The sequence below is a fragment of the Nicotiana sylvestris genome, chromosome 4, assembly GCF_000393655.2.
Source record: "Nicotiana sylvestris chromosome 4, ASM39365v2, whole genome shotgun sequence".
Classification (NCBI taxonomy): Eukaryota; Viridiplantae; Streptophyta; class Magnoliopsida; order Solanales; family Solanaceae; genus Nicotiana; species Nicotiana sylvestris.
In genome coordinates, this window is record NC_091060.1 from 134,421,381 (window position 1) to 134,435,622 (window position 14,242).

A 14,242-nucleotide genomic window follows, 5' to 3' on the forward strand; every position below is an offset into this window, starting at 1 on the left:
TCAGTTATCCAAACACTTTATACCCTTTGGTATCCCTTTTGAACCTGTACTGATTTCTTTGACTTCCCCTCTTTTGGAATCAAGTTGAAGTCGTACTAAAAAAAAAGTTCATGACCCTATAAGTTTATTTTAGAAAGTTCATTCCAAAAGGAAAATTCAAAAAAATAGAGATAAAGAAAAAAAGAGAAAAAGAAAAAAAGGAAGGAAAAAGAAAAAGAAAAGAGAAAAGGAAAATAGTAACAAAAAGTAGTCTTGTGAACTACGTTTGACCTGATTCTTGTCACCATAAGATACGTAGACAACTTTACGGCTCGGTCATACCAAACAAAATATTTCATAATCCCACGAAGTCGAGAGTGGGGCAGTCTTTCTTAGTAACTCCATCAAAAAGAAAAAAAAGGGAAAAATAGATTCAAATTCCCCTGTTTTAGAAATTGGGGCAAAGTTTTTAGAATGGATTCCAAAAGTTGTAAATAAATTAACCCCGTTGGCTTAGTTATTTTGAACCTTTATGATATTCTTTCTTTCTAACCCTGTCCAAAAGCCACATTACAATCCAAAAAAGACCTCATAGATAATCTTTGAGAGTGCTGAGTTTAGACATGCCAAGAGTATATGATGTTTTTACCATTGTAAATGCCTTGTCATCTGCAAAATCAGAGAAAATAAGAAGAAAAGAATAAAATGAGAGAGTCTTATTGGTGAAAACCTTCACAGGCACTATAAGGCAATGGTGATTTGAGATAGAGAACAAAATGAGAGAGGCTTGATGGTGAAAACCCTTCGGGCACTACAAGTCGAATAAGGATCGTGAATCAGATAGGATAATCAGAGCATTGAAGCCCCGTTTCACGGTTTAGGGGTATAACAAGAGTTGAAACATCAGACTTGCTTGACAGATTAGGCCACTTAATCCAAAGGTACATGTCATGGTCATTAGAGTTGGTATCCGCATCTGATAAGTTTCTACTTTTAGTTTTCTTTTTAGGAATCATCTCTTTCCATTGTCCTTTACTCTGTTCCTTTTGTTTTGTTTACTTCCTCTTCTTGAGTCTGTTTGGTCAGAACAAGTGAGAAATGACTTCAAAATTTTCCACCAACTTTCCAATTGCACAAAACAGGATCTAGCTAACCCATCAAAGTGAGATAAGTCAAGAAAGAACAGCATGCACACTGAGTTGGCAATGATTAACATGCTTTGGGATTCATGTGAAATACAAAGGTTTGGTATATCTCAATTCATGAACAATGCAACAGATCGAGAATGTTGGGTGAACAGATCAAAGGTATTTTCTGTGATAAGGTTGACAAAGAAAGTGGTTAACCAATGACAAGCAAGGTCCTCCAAGCGGAAATCAAAGTTATCAGGGCAAGTGGAGGAGCAATAGACCTTAAGGCCAAGGTCAGTGGCATACGTTGGGGAAAAATAATACACGTACTGAGTTGGTAACAATCAACGTGCTTTGGAATTCATGTGGAATACAAAGGTTCGGTAAAAGTCAATTCATGAGCAAAATACAACAGATAGATGATGTTGGGTTTGAACGGATCAGAGGTATTTTCTGTGAAAAGGGTGGCAGAGAAAGTGGTTAGTCACATACAAGCAAGGTCTTTCGAGTTAAAATCAAAGTTATCATGGGAAGTGAAGGAGCAATCGCCCAAAAAGTCAAGGCCACAAATAAACCATCATATTTATAAACTCACAAGTTTTCTTTGTTTGAAATAGGGACGAAAATTGTGTCCAAATCAAAGCCTGGAAGTTTGAATTTTTTTTCAAGTGTCGTGCCCAAATTTTGTCAGCACAAAGGCGGTTTGAGAAGGGGAAAGAAAAATTTGTTCGATCTACAGGAACCCTCCATGAGGAAAAGCATGGTTCAGGGGCAAGGAATTTTGTTCGTTCTGTAGAGATCCTCCAGGAAGGAAGTATGGCTCAGGTAAGTTTATTCTCGGCTTTTCCGGACCCTCCTGGATTATGAGATTTAATTTAAAATTCTCAGGCCTCCTAGATAATGGGCTTTAGTTAAATTTTAAGACCTTCAAAGTTAACAAGATTTAGTGTAAGTTCTACCTTTAGGAAACATAGTTTAGCTTTAAAGTTTTCACTCTTAAGATGAGATTTAATTTGAAATTTTCAGGACCCTCCCGGACAATGGGATTTAGCTTTTGAGTTCTTATATCTCTTTTGATAACAAGATTCGATTTAACACTCACAAATGTTCCCAATATCAAACTGGGGCAGAAAAATTTCTTTTGTTTTGTCTGTTTTGTTGTAATCAGGCGCCCACCTAGAGAACAAGGAAAGACAACACGAGCTTCAAGAATAGAAAGCAGTTCAAGTATTGGAAATTAGGAGCCCACCTGGAGAACAAAGGGAAAACAGTTCAAGTGTTGGAAATCAGGAGACCACTTGGAGAACAAAGGGAAAGCAATTCAAGTGTTAGAAATCAGGAGCTCACATGGAGAATAAAGGGAAAGCAATTCAAGCGTTGGAAATCAGGAGCCTACTTGAAGAACAAGGGAAAGCAGTTCAAGTGTTGAAAATCAAGAGCCCGCCTGGAGAACAAAGGGAAAGCAATTCAAGTGTTGGTAATCAGGAGCCCGCTTGGAGAACAAAGGGAAAGCAATTCAAGTGTTGGTAATCAGGAGCCCACCTAGAGAACAAAGGAAAAGCAATTCAAGTGTTAGTAATCAGGAGCCCACATGGAGAAAAAAGGGAAAGCAATTCAAGTGTCGGTAATCAGGAGCTCACCTAGAGAACAAAAGGAAGCAGCAATTCAAGTGTCGGTAATCAGGAGCCCACCTAGAGAACAAAGGGAAGCAGTTCAAGTCTCAAGGAAAAATAGTGCAAATGTTGGTAATCGGGCCACCTGGAGAACAAAGGGAAATCATCAATGTTCAAAGAAAGACAGCAATCAGGAGCCCACCTGGAGAACAAAGGGAAACAGTTCAAGTCTCAAGGAAAAACAATGCAAATATTGGTAATCAGGCACCCACTTGGAGAACAAAGGGAAAGCAGCAGTGTTCAAAGGAAGACAACAATCAGGAGCACACTTGGAAAACAGAGGGAAAGCCGCAATGTTCAAAGGAAGGCGGTTCAAGTTCAGCAATCAGGCGCCCACCTGGAAAACAAAGGGAAAACAAGTCAAGTTTCGGAGGAAAGGAAGATAATTCAAATGTTGGTAATCACCCACCTAGAGAACAAAGGGAAAGCAACAATGTTCAAAGGAAGACGGTTCAAGTTCAGCAATCAGGCGCCCACCTGGAGAACAAGGAGAAGATAGTCCAAGTTTCGAAAGAAGACAGTTCGAGTATTGGCAATCAGGCGCCTACCTGGAGAATAAGGGAATTCACTTCAGAATGCAATTCAAGTCAGCAACAAAAGAAGCTCGCGACAAGAATGCGAGTCAACAGTCTGAGATGATCAATAGAAGTTAGTCACAATCTAGAATAAAAAAAAGGCAAGAAGTGAATCCAAATACAGAAATTGATGAAAGATGTGAGCTGCTCAAGACATGACTGAAGTCACAAGCATGGTGTGGTGTCCGGGTTTGGTCCGAAAAGCTGAAGAAGAATGAACTAGCACCTGCAACTAGCAACCGTCAAGGTTCAAATCCAAAGTCTGCATGAAAAACCATTCAAGACTCAAGATCAAGCTTCAGAAGTCTTATAGATAGGAATCTTGTAACTCATAGTTGACATGCTTGGTTAGTTTTTTTCATTTCTTTTTATTTTGATGTAATAACAGGACCGCGGACCGGAACCTCGACGAAATGGCACCTCAATCGGCTCTCCACCTCGTTACACTCCATCATCTCACTCGCTTCTGAACTACACGTGGCCTGATTCCTTTATAGCCAAGGATATGTAGGCAGCTCAGATACCAGAGCTCAGTCACATTCCCCTTTATCTTAGTTTTGGTCTCCCTAAATAAGGGTTGGGTCAAAAACCTGTCTAGTCGTTCTTTGTCTGAAAATACTTTGTATTTCCAGTCAAAAAGGGGTAGTTGTAGACATGTGATTTTTGACCCTCCCCAAGATTTTTTATATTTTAGCATGTAAATATTTAATTTAGGCCTAATATCGTTATTTCAATTACTTTTGACTCTTTTACTTTATTTTATTACAAGAAAATGAAAAGTACAAAAAAGTAGTTTCATTAATATTTTGTAGTCATTTTTAATCTTGAAAAATACCAAATATAGTTTTGTTTTATTGGTCAGTCTTATTTTAATAGCTATTTTACTTAAGTAGGATTAGTTAGTAAATAAGGTCGTATTTTTAGTCTTGTTTACGGTGAAAGAATAAAATTTGGGCTCAAACATCCCATTTTTAGGTCTAATTTTTGGACCTAGTCTATAATTCCCAATCAACAAATTTCCTAGGCCCATATCCCCTGACCTAAAAAAATCCTATAATACAATTACACTCTAATACCCTAAGACCTAAAAATCAGACCCTAGACTAACGCTGCCCTAGAGCTAAAGAACTGGGATTCGCCGTTCTTCTTCATTTTGCAGACTTAGCAAATAACCAAAAAAGATCTACAACCAAGAAAATTCCCTAAGCTAGAAGTCAGCAGCCCCACAAATTCCCTAAAAGAAGAACGATAACACCTAAAACAAAAGAGAAGGAGCTCTCATTTCTCTTTTAAAAAAAACCCATTTGGTTAATCTAAAGAAAATAGCTTCTGCTAGCCTGATTTGAGTTCGAATCCAAAAATACAAAAAGAATTGGATGGAGTTGTTGTTGAATTAAAGTCGTCGATTAAGGTCTCCGTTCGAGGTTTCGATTTTGCTCGTGATTCCTGCTCGACTTTGCCGATGTTGTTTCGCTTGAATTTTGAAGTCAATATATGAATCAATTGGCTTATTTTTCTAATTTCAGGTTCATTTCTTCTCTATTTCTCTATTGCTTGTGATTTTGGTGTTATGTGTTGGATGAATATTGAGATACTAGCCTACTGCTTCTAACATGTTTGGGTTTAAATTTTGCTAGAATTGCCAGAACAAATATTATGTGGTTCATCTAGTGAAAAATTCAAGGTTCCATTAAAGTTATAAGTTAAAATTTCTCATCTAAATATCAGTACATTGGGTTAAAGCTCAGATGTGTGTCTTAAAGTAATTGACTGAATGTTGAAGTAATGTAAGTAAACGAAATTATCATTATACTTTGCATATTTGAAACTACAATGTATATTACTAGTTGTTGTGCTTCTCCATTTTGAAATGTTACAAATTAGGAGATTATGCTCAAAATTGTAGTAGAATCCCAAAAATCCTCAAACGACAATACACAATAAACTTCAGTACAAATGAAATTTGCTACTTGGAATTTTAGGACTTACCATAAAGACAAATAGATCTTGATGTATTTGTTTCTTTATCATTGAAATGTGTGATTTAGATTTACATAATTTAAGTATAAAGTTTCATGGTTGTGCCAATATTCAGATTAGTCCACTACTTAGTTTCCATTATCGATCTTTTGTTGTGGTTCCTGAGTCGACGGTGAACGTGTTGTAAGTCGCGGGTGCATTTCATATGACGCGATTTGCCGTATGTACAAAGCAACGAGTGCGCGACATCGCGATTTATTCAAATAAATTCCATAACTCATGTACCTTTACAATAATTTCAAAGATTAGGAAAATAATTCAATTACGCTAGTTGTTTTAGGCGCGAATAATAAATCATCGTGACTATGGGTATGACTCTCGTAGCATAGTCACGATACGTAATCCCCAACCCGGGTGTACATTTCATGTGACCCAATTCTAATCTCTAATAAGGTTAAATAGAACGCGTCGTGAATCACGGGTGCATTTCATGTAGCGTGGCTTACGATATGTTTTAAATAACCTTGAATTAATTCTTTAAACAAATAAAGGTTGTGATAAAGTTAAAAATGCACATAGGTTTAAAGTGTTTTAAAATCAGATAATTGAGCCAATATTAATAGTTGAGCGATTGTGCTAGAACCACGAAACCCGGGAATGTCTAACACCTTCTCCCGGGTTAACAGAATTCCTTACCCAGATTTCTGTGTTCGTAGACCATAATTAGAGTCCAACCTTCCTCGATTCGGGCTATTAAACCGGTGACTTGGGACACCAATAAACTATCCCAAGTGGCGACTCTGATTTTTATATGAATAATCCTGTTTCAATTGTCACTTAAATTGGAAAAAACTTCCTTATACCCTTCCGGGGGTAGAAAAAGGAGGTGTGACAGCCGTATCGTATGACACTGCCTCAGTTGAAAGAATTGAAGGAACAATTACAAGACTTGTTTTAGAAGGACTTCATTATACCTAGTGTCTCGCCGTGTGGTGCACCTGTGTTGTTTGTTAAGAAGAAGGATGGATCGATGCGAATGTGTATAGATTACCGGCAGTTGAACAAGGTTACAATCAAGAATAAGTATCCATTGCTGAGGATTGATGATTTGTTTGATCAGCTTCAGGGTGCCAAGGTATTTTCAAAGATTGACTTGAGATCTGGCTACCATCAGTTGAGGATTAGGGCATCTGATGTCCCTAAGACAGCTTTCCGCATTCGGTACGGGCATTATGAGTTCTTGGTGATATCATTCGGGTTGACGAATGCCCCAGCAGCTTTTATGGATTTGATGAACCGAGTGTTCAGGCCTTGAATTCATTCGTGATAGTCTTCATTGATGACATTTTGATTTATTCCCGCAGCCGGGAGGAGCATGAGCATCATCTGAGAGTTGTTCTTCAGACCTTGAGAGATAGTCAGTTGTATGCTAAGTTTTCGGAGTGCGAGTTTTGGTTGGGGTCAATTGCTTTCTTGGGTCATGTTGTTTCAGCAGAGGGTATTCAGGTAGATCCAAAGAAGATAGAGGCAGTCAAGGACTGGCCTAGACCCGCATCAGCTATAGAGATCCGGAGTTTCTTGGGTTTGACAGGCTATTATCGTCGGTTTGTGGAGGGGTTTTCATCTATTGCAGCCCCGATGACCAGGTTGACCCACAAGGGTGCCTAGTTCAGGTGGTCGGACGAGTGTGAGGCGAGCTTTCAGAAGCTCAAGATAGCTTTGACTACGGCGCCGGTGTTGGTTTTGCCCACAGGTTCAGGGCATATGTAGTTTATTGTGATGCATCTCGTATTGGACTTGGTGGGGTGTTGATGCAGGATGACAAGGTCATTGCTTATGCTTCACGTCAGTTGAAGATTCATGAGAAGAACTATCCGGTCCATGATTTGGAGTTAGCAGTCATTATTCACGTGTTGAAGATTTGGAGGCACTATTTATATGGCGTGTCATGTGAGGTGTTCACGGATCACACGAGTTTGCAATACTTGTTCAAGCAGAAGGAGTTAAATTTGACGCAGAGGAGGTGGTTGAAGCTATTGAAAGACAATGATATCACTATCTTATATCATCCGGGGAAGGCCAATGTGGTGACCGATACTTTGAGTAGGAAGTCAGCTAGTATGCGTAGTCTTGCGTATATTCCGGTCGGTGAGAGACCGCTTGCTTTGGATGTTCAGGCTTTGGCCAATCAGTTCGTGAGATTGGATATTTCTAAGCCCAGCCTTGTATTAGCATGCACAGTCGCTTGTTCTTCTTTATTGGAGCATATCCGAGATCGGCAGTATGATGATCCTTATTTGTGTGTCCTCAGAGACACGATGCAGCACGGTGGTGCCAAGCAGGTTACCTTAGGAGATGATGGAGTTTTGAGACTTTAGGGTCGAGTTTGTGTGCCTAATATGGATAGACTTCGGGAGTTGATTCTAGAGGAGGCCCATAGTTCCCGGTACTCTATTCATCGGGGTGCCGCTAAGATGTATCAGGATTTGCGGCAGCATTATTGGTGGAGAAGGATATTGTTGCATATGTGGCTCGGTGTTTGAATTGTCAGCAGGTAAAGTATGAGCATCAGAGACCTGACGGTTTGTTTCAGAGGATTGAGCTTCCCGAGTGGAAGTGGGAGCGTATCACTATGGACTTTGTTGTGGGACTCCCACGGACTCAGAGAAAGTTCGATGTAGTGTGGGTTATTGTTGATAGGCTGACTAAGTCAGCACATTTCATTCCTATGGCAGTCTCCTATTCTTCTGAGAGGTTAGCTGAGATCTATATTTGGGAGATTATCCGTCTTCATGATGTACCCGTGTCTATCATTTCTGATCAAGGTACGTAGTTTACCTCACATTTTTGGAGGGTCGTTTAGCGTGAGTTGGGCACACGGGTTGAGTTGAGCACAACATTTCATCCTCAGACGGACAGGCAGTCCGAGCGTACTATTCAGATTTTGGAGGATATGCTCCGAGCTTGTGTCGTTGACTTTGGAGGCTCGTGGGATCAGTTTTTGCCTTTAACGGAGTTTTCCTACAACAACAGCTACCAGTCGAGTATCCAGATGGCTCCTTACGAGGCTTTGTATGGTAGGCGGTGTCGGTCGCCGGTTGGATGGTTTGAGCCGGGAGAGGCTCGGTTGTTGGGTATGTATCTAGTGCAGGATGTCTTGGACAAGGTCAGGATCATTCAGGATAGGCTTCGTATAGCTTAGTCCAGGCAAAAGAGTTATGCCGACCATAAGGTTTGTGATGTGACATTCATGGTTGGCGAGCGAGTGTCGCTTCGGGTGTCGCCTATGAAGGGTGTGATGAGATTTGGAAAGAAGGGCAAGATTAGCCCTAGGTTCACTGGCCCGTTTGAGATTCTTGATCGAGTGGGAGAGGTGGCTTACAGACTTGCGTTGCCGCCGAGTTTATCAGTCGTGCATCTAGTGTTTCATGTGTCCATGTTTCGGAAGTATCATGACGATCCATCCCATGTGTTAGACTTCAGCATTGTCCAGTTGGACAAGGACTTGTCATATGAGGAGGAGCCAGTAGCTATTCTAGACCAGTAGGTTCGTCAGTTGATATCGAAGAGTTTCCCTTCTATTCGTGTTCAGTGGAGAGGTCAGCCTGCTGAGGCATCGACCTAGGAGTCCGAGTCTGATATGCGGAGCCGTTACCCCCATCTTTTCTCCGACTCAGGTACTTCCTTCTTATGTCCGTTCAAGGACGAACAAATTATATTTGAACTTTATGGTATCGGGCCCGTATTTTGGTTCCGGAGCCTGGTACAGGTTCAATATGATGTTGAGTTGTTCCTGTAAAATTTGGTAAGAAACGAAGGTCGTTTGATGTGATTCGGACCCGTATTTGTGAAGTTTGAAACTTTGAAAGTTTTGAGATTTTTCTTAGATTTCTATGCTAAATTCATTGTTTAATATGTTATTTTGGTGATTTGATTGCACGAGTAAGTCTGTAGGATGCTTTTGAGGTTGTGTAAATGTTTGGTTTGGAGCCTCGAGGGCTCGGGTGAGTTTCGGATAGGCATCAGAGTGTTTGCTGTTTGCTGGTGTTTGAGTTTTTACTCTATGCGAACGCGTGGTAACCCGCGCGAACACACTGAACAAATTGGGAGGGGGCAGGTTGCACTATGCGATCGCATAGAACCAGGTGCGAACGCAAAGCCTTAGTAGTTCACTCTACGCGAACGCACCCGGGCTGTCGCGAACGCATAGAATAGGAGAGGGGCTGGGGGCTGGGTAGTTGTAACCCTGTGCGAACGCAGCCCTTAGCTCGCGAACGCGTAGGTCTAGTTAGTCAACCTTATGCAAAAGGGGCCAAAGGTACGCGAACGCAGTGAATAAATGCCCAGTCTTTTAAAAACAGTAGCAAAACGGGATTTCTTCAAAACTTCATAACTTTTTCACTTAAACTCAAACTTGGGCGATTTTTGAACGGGGATTTCATCACAAAACTATAGGTATGTGTTCTTAGACTTGTTTTCCTCAATTTCCATTAACACCCATTAGATTTCTAGGCCTAAATCATGTTCTTAAAGGTAGAAAGTTGGGGATTTGGGTAGAGTTAGGGCTTTTTGAATAATTAGAATTTAGACCTCGTTTTGGGGTCGGATTTCGAAACTAATTGCATATTAGGGCTCGTGGGTGATCGGATTTTGGTCTGAACCTCAAGTTTCGACCAAGCGGGCCTGGGGTCGATTTTTATTTTTTTGGGGAAAATGATAAAAAAACCTATAATTAAGTATTGGGTACGAATTCTTTAGCATTTATTGATGTTGTTAAATTAATTTGGACTAGATACAAGTAATTTGGAGGCGAATTCTAAAGGAAAAGCGGTGTTTGAGGCTTGAGTTGGCTGTGGAAGTTTGAGGTAAGTGTTTGGTCTAACCTTAGCTTGAAGGATTAGGAGTTGTGTCTTATTTGCTACGTGTTAACTGTGGAGTACGACGTATAGGCATGGTGACGAGTATCTATACGTCGGTGTCAAGCATGCACGTGAGTCTTGTATTGTAATTTTTATGAATCTGTTGTGGTTTATTCGTGCTTCATATGAGGATTATATTATTGTTCCCTTGCCGAGATGTTGTTGTGATATTATTGTTCCCTTGTCGGGACGTTGTTGTTACATTATTGTTCCCTTGCCGGGATATTGTTGTTATATTATTGTTCCCTTGTTGGGATTCTTTTATGATTGGTGTTGATAAATGAAATGGGAGCGGGTTGCACGCCTATAGTGGTAATATATGAAATGGGAGCGGGTTGCATGCCTGCAATGGTAATATATGAAATGGGAGCGGATTGCACGCCTGCAACGGTAATATATGAAATGGGAGCGGGTTGCACGCCTGCAACGATACTATATAAAATGAGAGCGGGTTGCACGCCTGCAACGGTACTATATGAAATGGGAGCGGGTTGCACGCCTGCAACTGTATTATATGAAATGGGATCGGGTTGCATGCCTGCAACAGTATTACCTGTGTACTTGTTTCTTATTTCCTTATCTTTTGCTGGTAATTGATTTATGGCATTTCTTACATTTCTCTATTGGTATTCTATTTTTATCTACTACTCTCCGCAGCATGTTTCCCCTGCCTAACCTTAACTGTACAATCCTGTTTTTTATTTTCCGTTGTATATGATTTAATTGTACAGGTTTATTTGGTAGTCTGGTCCTAGCCTCATCACTACTTCACCGAGGTTAGGCTAGGAATTTACCATCATATGGGGTCGGTTGTGCTGATACTACACTCTGCACTATGTGCAGATCCCGGTACTGGAACATACAGACCGTAGCTTTGGGTTGCTGCCTTCAGTCAATTCGGAGATTTCGAGGTAGTCCTGCAGGCGTTCGCAGGCCTTGACGTTTTCTCCTATCCCTTTTATTATGTTTCTATTATGTATTTCAGAGACAGTGTTGTAATAAATTGTTTGGACCTTTATCTGTAGTATTCCTAGACAGTCTGTGGAATATGACACTAGTCTTGGGTAGTTTATGTTTGGATTGACGTTGGCATCTTTATTAAAATAGTATATTCTAGTCTTCCGCTTATTAAATTCTGCTATTTTATTTAATGTTGGCTATCAATTGTTAATGGATTAAATGGGAAAAGGTAAATAATTCAAATGGTTAGCTTGCCTAGCTTTCACTAGTAGGCGCCATCACGACTCCCGAGGGTGGAAAATATGGGTCATGACAGTATTGATGCAGGAGGGTAGAGTCATTGCTTATGCTTCTCATCAGTTGAAGCCCCATGAGAAGAACTACCATGTTCATAATTTGGAGTTGGCTGCCATTGTTCACGCATTAAAGGTTAGGTGGCATTACTTGTATAGTGTGTCTTGTGAGGTATTTACTGATCATCGTAGCCTCCAGCATTTGTTCAAGCAGAAGGATCTCAATTTGAGGCAGCGGAGATGGTTGGAGCTACTAAAGGATTATGATATTACTATTTTGTACCATCTAGGGAAGGCCAATGTGGTGGCCGATGCTTTTAGCCGGAAGGCGGTGAGTATGGGGAGTTTGACATATATTCCAGTTAGGGAGAGACCTCTTACAGTTGATGTTCAGTACTTGGCCAAACGGTTCGTGAGGTTAGATATTTCGGAGCCCGGTCGGGTATTGGCTTGTGTGATTTCTCGGTATTCCTTATATGATCGCATTAGAGAGAGCTAGTATGATGATCCTCATTTGCTTGTCCTTAAGGACAGAGTTCAACACGGTGATGCCAGAGATGTGACTATTGGTGATGATGTGGTGTTGAGGATGCAGGGCCGGATATGTGTGCCCAATGTAGATGGGCTTCGGGAGTTGATTCTGGAGGAGGCCCATAGCTCGCGGTATTCCATTCATCGGGGTGCCGTAAAGATGTATTAGGAACTGAGGCAGCATTATTGGTGAAGGAGAATGAAGAAGGACATTGTGAGATTTGTAGCTCAGTGTCTTAATTGTCAGCAGGTGAAATATGAGCATCAGAGACCGCGTGGCTTGCTTCAGCAAATGAATATTTCAGAGTGGAAGTGGGAGAGGATCACCATGGACTTTGTAGTTGGGCTCCCACGAACTTTGAAGAAGTTCGATATTTGGGTAATTGTGGATCGGCTGACCAAGTCCGCGCACTTCATTCCTATGTGTACTACCTATTCTTCAGAGCGGTTGGCAGAACTCTATATTTGGGAGATTGTTCATTTGCATGGTGTCCTAGTTTCCATCATTTCGGATAGGGGCACTCAGTTTACTTTGCAGTTTTGGAGGTCTGTGCAGCGGGAGTTGGGTACTCAGGTTGAGTTGAGCACAACTTTTCACCCTCAGATGGACGGGCAATCCGAGCGCACTATTCAGATATTTGAGGGCATGTTGCGTGCATGTGTCATTGATTTCGGAGGGTCATGGGATCAGTTTCTACCGCTCGTAGAGTTTGATTATAACAACAGCTACCAGTCGAGTATTTAGATTGCTCCATATGAGGCTTTGTATGGGAGGCGGTGTAGATCTCCAGTTGGTTGGTTTGAGCTGGGTGAGGCTAGGCTATTGGGGATAAACTTGATGCAGGATGCCTTAAAAAGGTGAAGGTAATTCAGGAGAGGCTTCGTACAGCGTAGTCGAGACAAAAGAGTTATGCTGATAGGAAGGTTCGGGATGTATCTTACATGGTTGGTGAGAAGGTTCTGTTGAAGGTTTCACCCATGAAGGGTGTTATGAGATTTGGGAAGAAAGGTAAATTGGGTCCTCGGTTCATTGAGCCTTTTGGGGTGCTTCGGGGGATGGGGAGGTGGCTTATGAGCTTGCTTTGCCACTCAGCTTGTCAATTGTGCACCCAGTATTTCATGTTTCTATGCTCCGGAAGTATATTGGGGATCCGTCTCATGTTCTGTATTTCAGTATGGTTCAGTTAGATGATGATTTGACTTATGATGTGGAGCCAGTAGCTATTTTGGAGCGTCAGGTTGAAAGTTGAGGTCAAAGGATATAGCTTTAGTAAAGGTGCAGTGGAGAGGTCGACCCGTGGAGGAGGTTACCTAGGAGACCGAGCGGAAGATGCGGAGCAGATATCCTCATCTGTTTGAGGCTTCAGGTATGTTTCTTGACTCGTTCGAGGATGAATGTTTGTTTAAGAGGGGGAGGATGTAATGACCCGGCCGGTCGTTTCATGAGTTACCGCTTCATTTCCCCTATTTCTACTTCTTATTGCCTTGTTCAGCTGTATTTTGTGTTATCGGGTTGGTTGGTTCGGGTTCAGAGAGGTTTTGGTAAGGTTTGAGACATTTAGTCTCTTTTGAGGAAGCTTAAGTTGAAAAAGTCAACCGGATGTTGAATTATGTGTTAAAGGGCTCAGATATGAGTTCTGATGGTTCAGATAGCTTCGGGAGGTGATTTGGGCCTTAGGAGCGTGATCGAAATATGTTTTGGAGGTCCGGAATAGATTTAGGCTTGAATTGGTGAAATTAGAATTTTGGTGTTTTTCGGTTGATAGGTGAGATTTTGATATAGGGGTCAGAATGAAATTCTAGAAGTTGCAGTAGGTCCGTTGTGTCATTTGGGATGTGTGTGCAAAATTTCAGGTCATTCGGACGTGGTTTGGTAGACTTTTTGATCGAAAGTGGAATTTAGAAGATTTTGGAATTCTTAGGCTTGAATCTGATGCAAATTTGGTGTTTTGATGTTGTTTTGAGTGTTACGAAGGTTGGAACAAGATTGAATGATGTTGGCATATTTGGTTGAGGTCCCGAGGGCCTCGGGTAAGTTTCAGGTGGTTAAACAGATCATTTCAAGTTGTAGAAAATTGGAGAAAACTGTTGTGTCTGTTGCAGACCAGTTGGCCTTCGCGTTTGCGAGTGGGACCTCGCGTTTGCGAAAGGGTTAGCATGTGCGACTGAAGATTTGGCCTTCGCGGTCACGAGGGAGGTCCC

The 14,242-nt window shown here is 41.3% G+C and overlaps 1 long non-coding RNA gene across 2 annotated transcripts; it reads left to right on the plus strand.

Annotated features, from left to right (window-relative positions):
• The first annotated feature begins 4,459 nt into the window (after window positions 1–4,459).
• Window positions 4,460–11,384, plus strand: LOC104249441 (uncharacterized). Of its 2 annotated transcripts, none has more exons than XR_011406921.1 (2): window positions 4,460–4,883; window positions 10,988–11,384. It is a non-coding gene; the product is annotated as an uncharacterized lncRNA (long non-coding RNA). The 2 variants fall into 2 exon arrangements; XR_011406922.1 differs by having other exon boundaries at window positions 11,100–11,384.
• The last annotated feature ends 2,858 nt before the right edge of the window (window positions 11,385–14,242 follow it).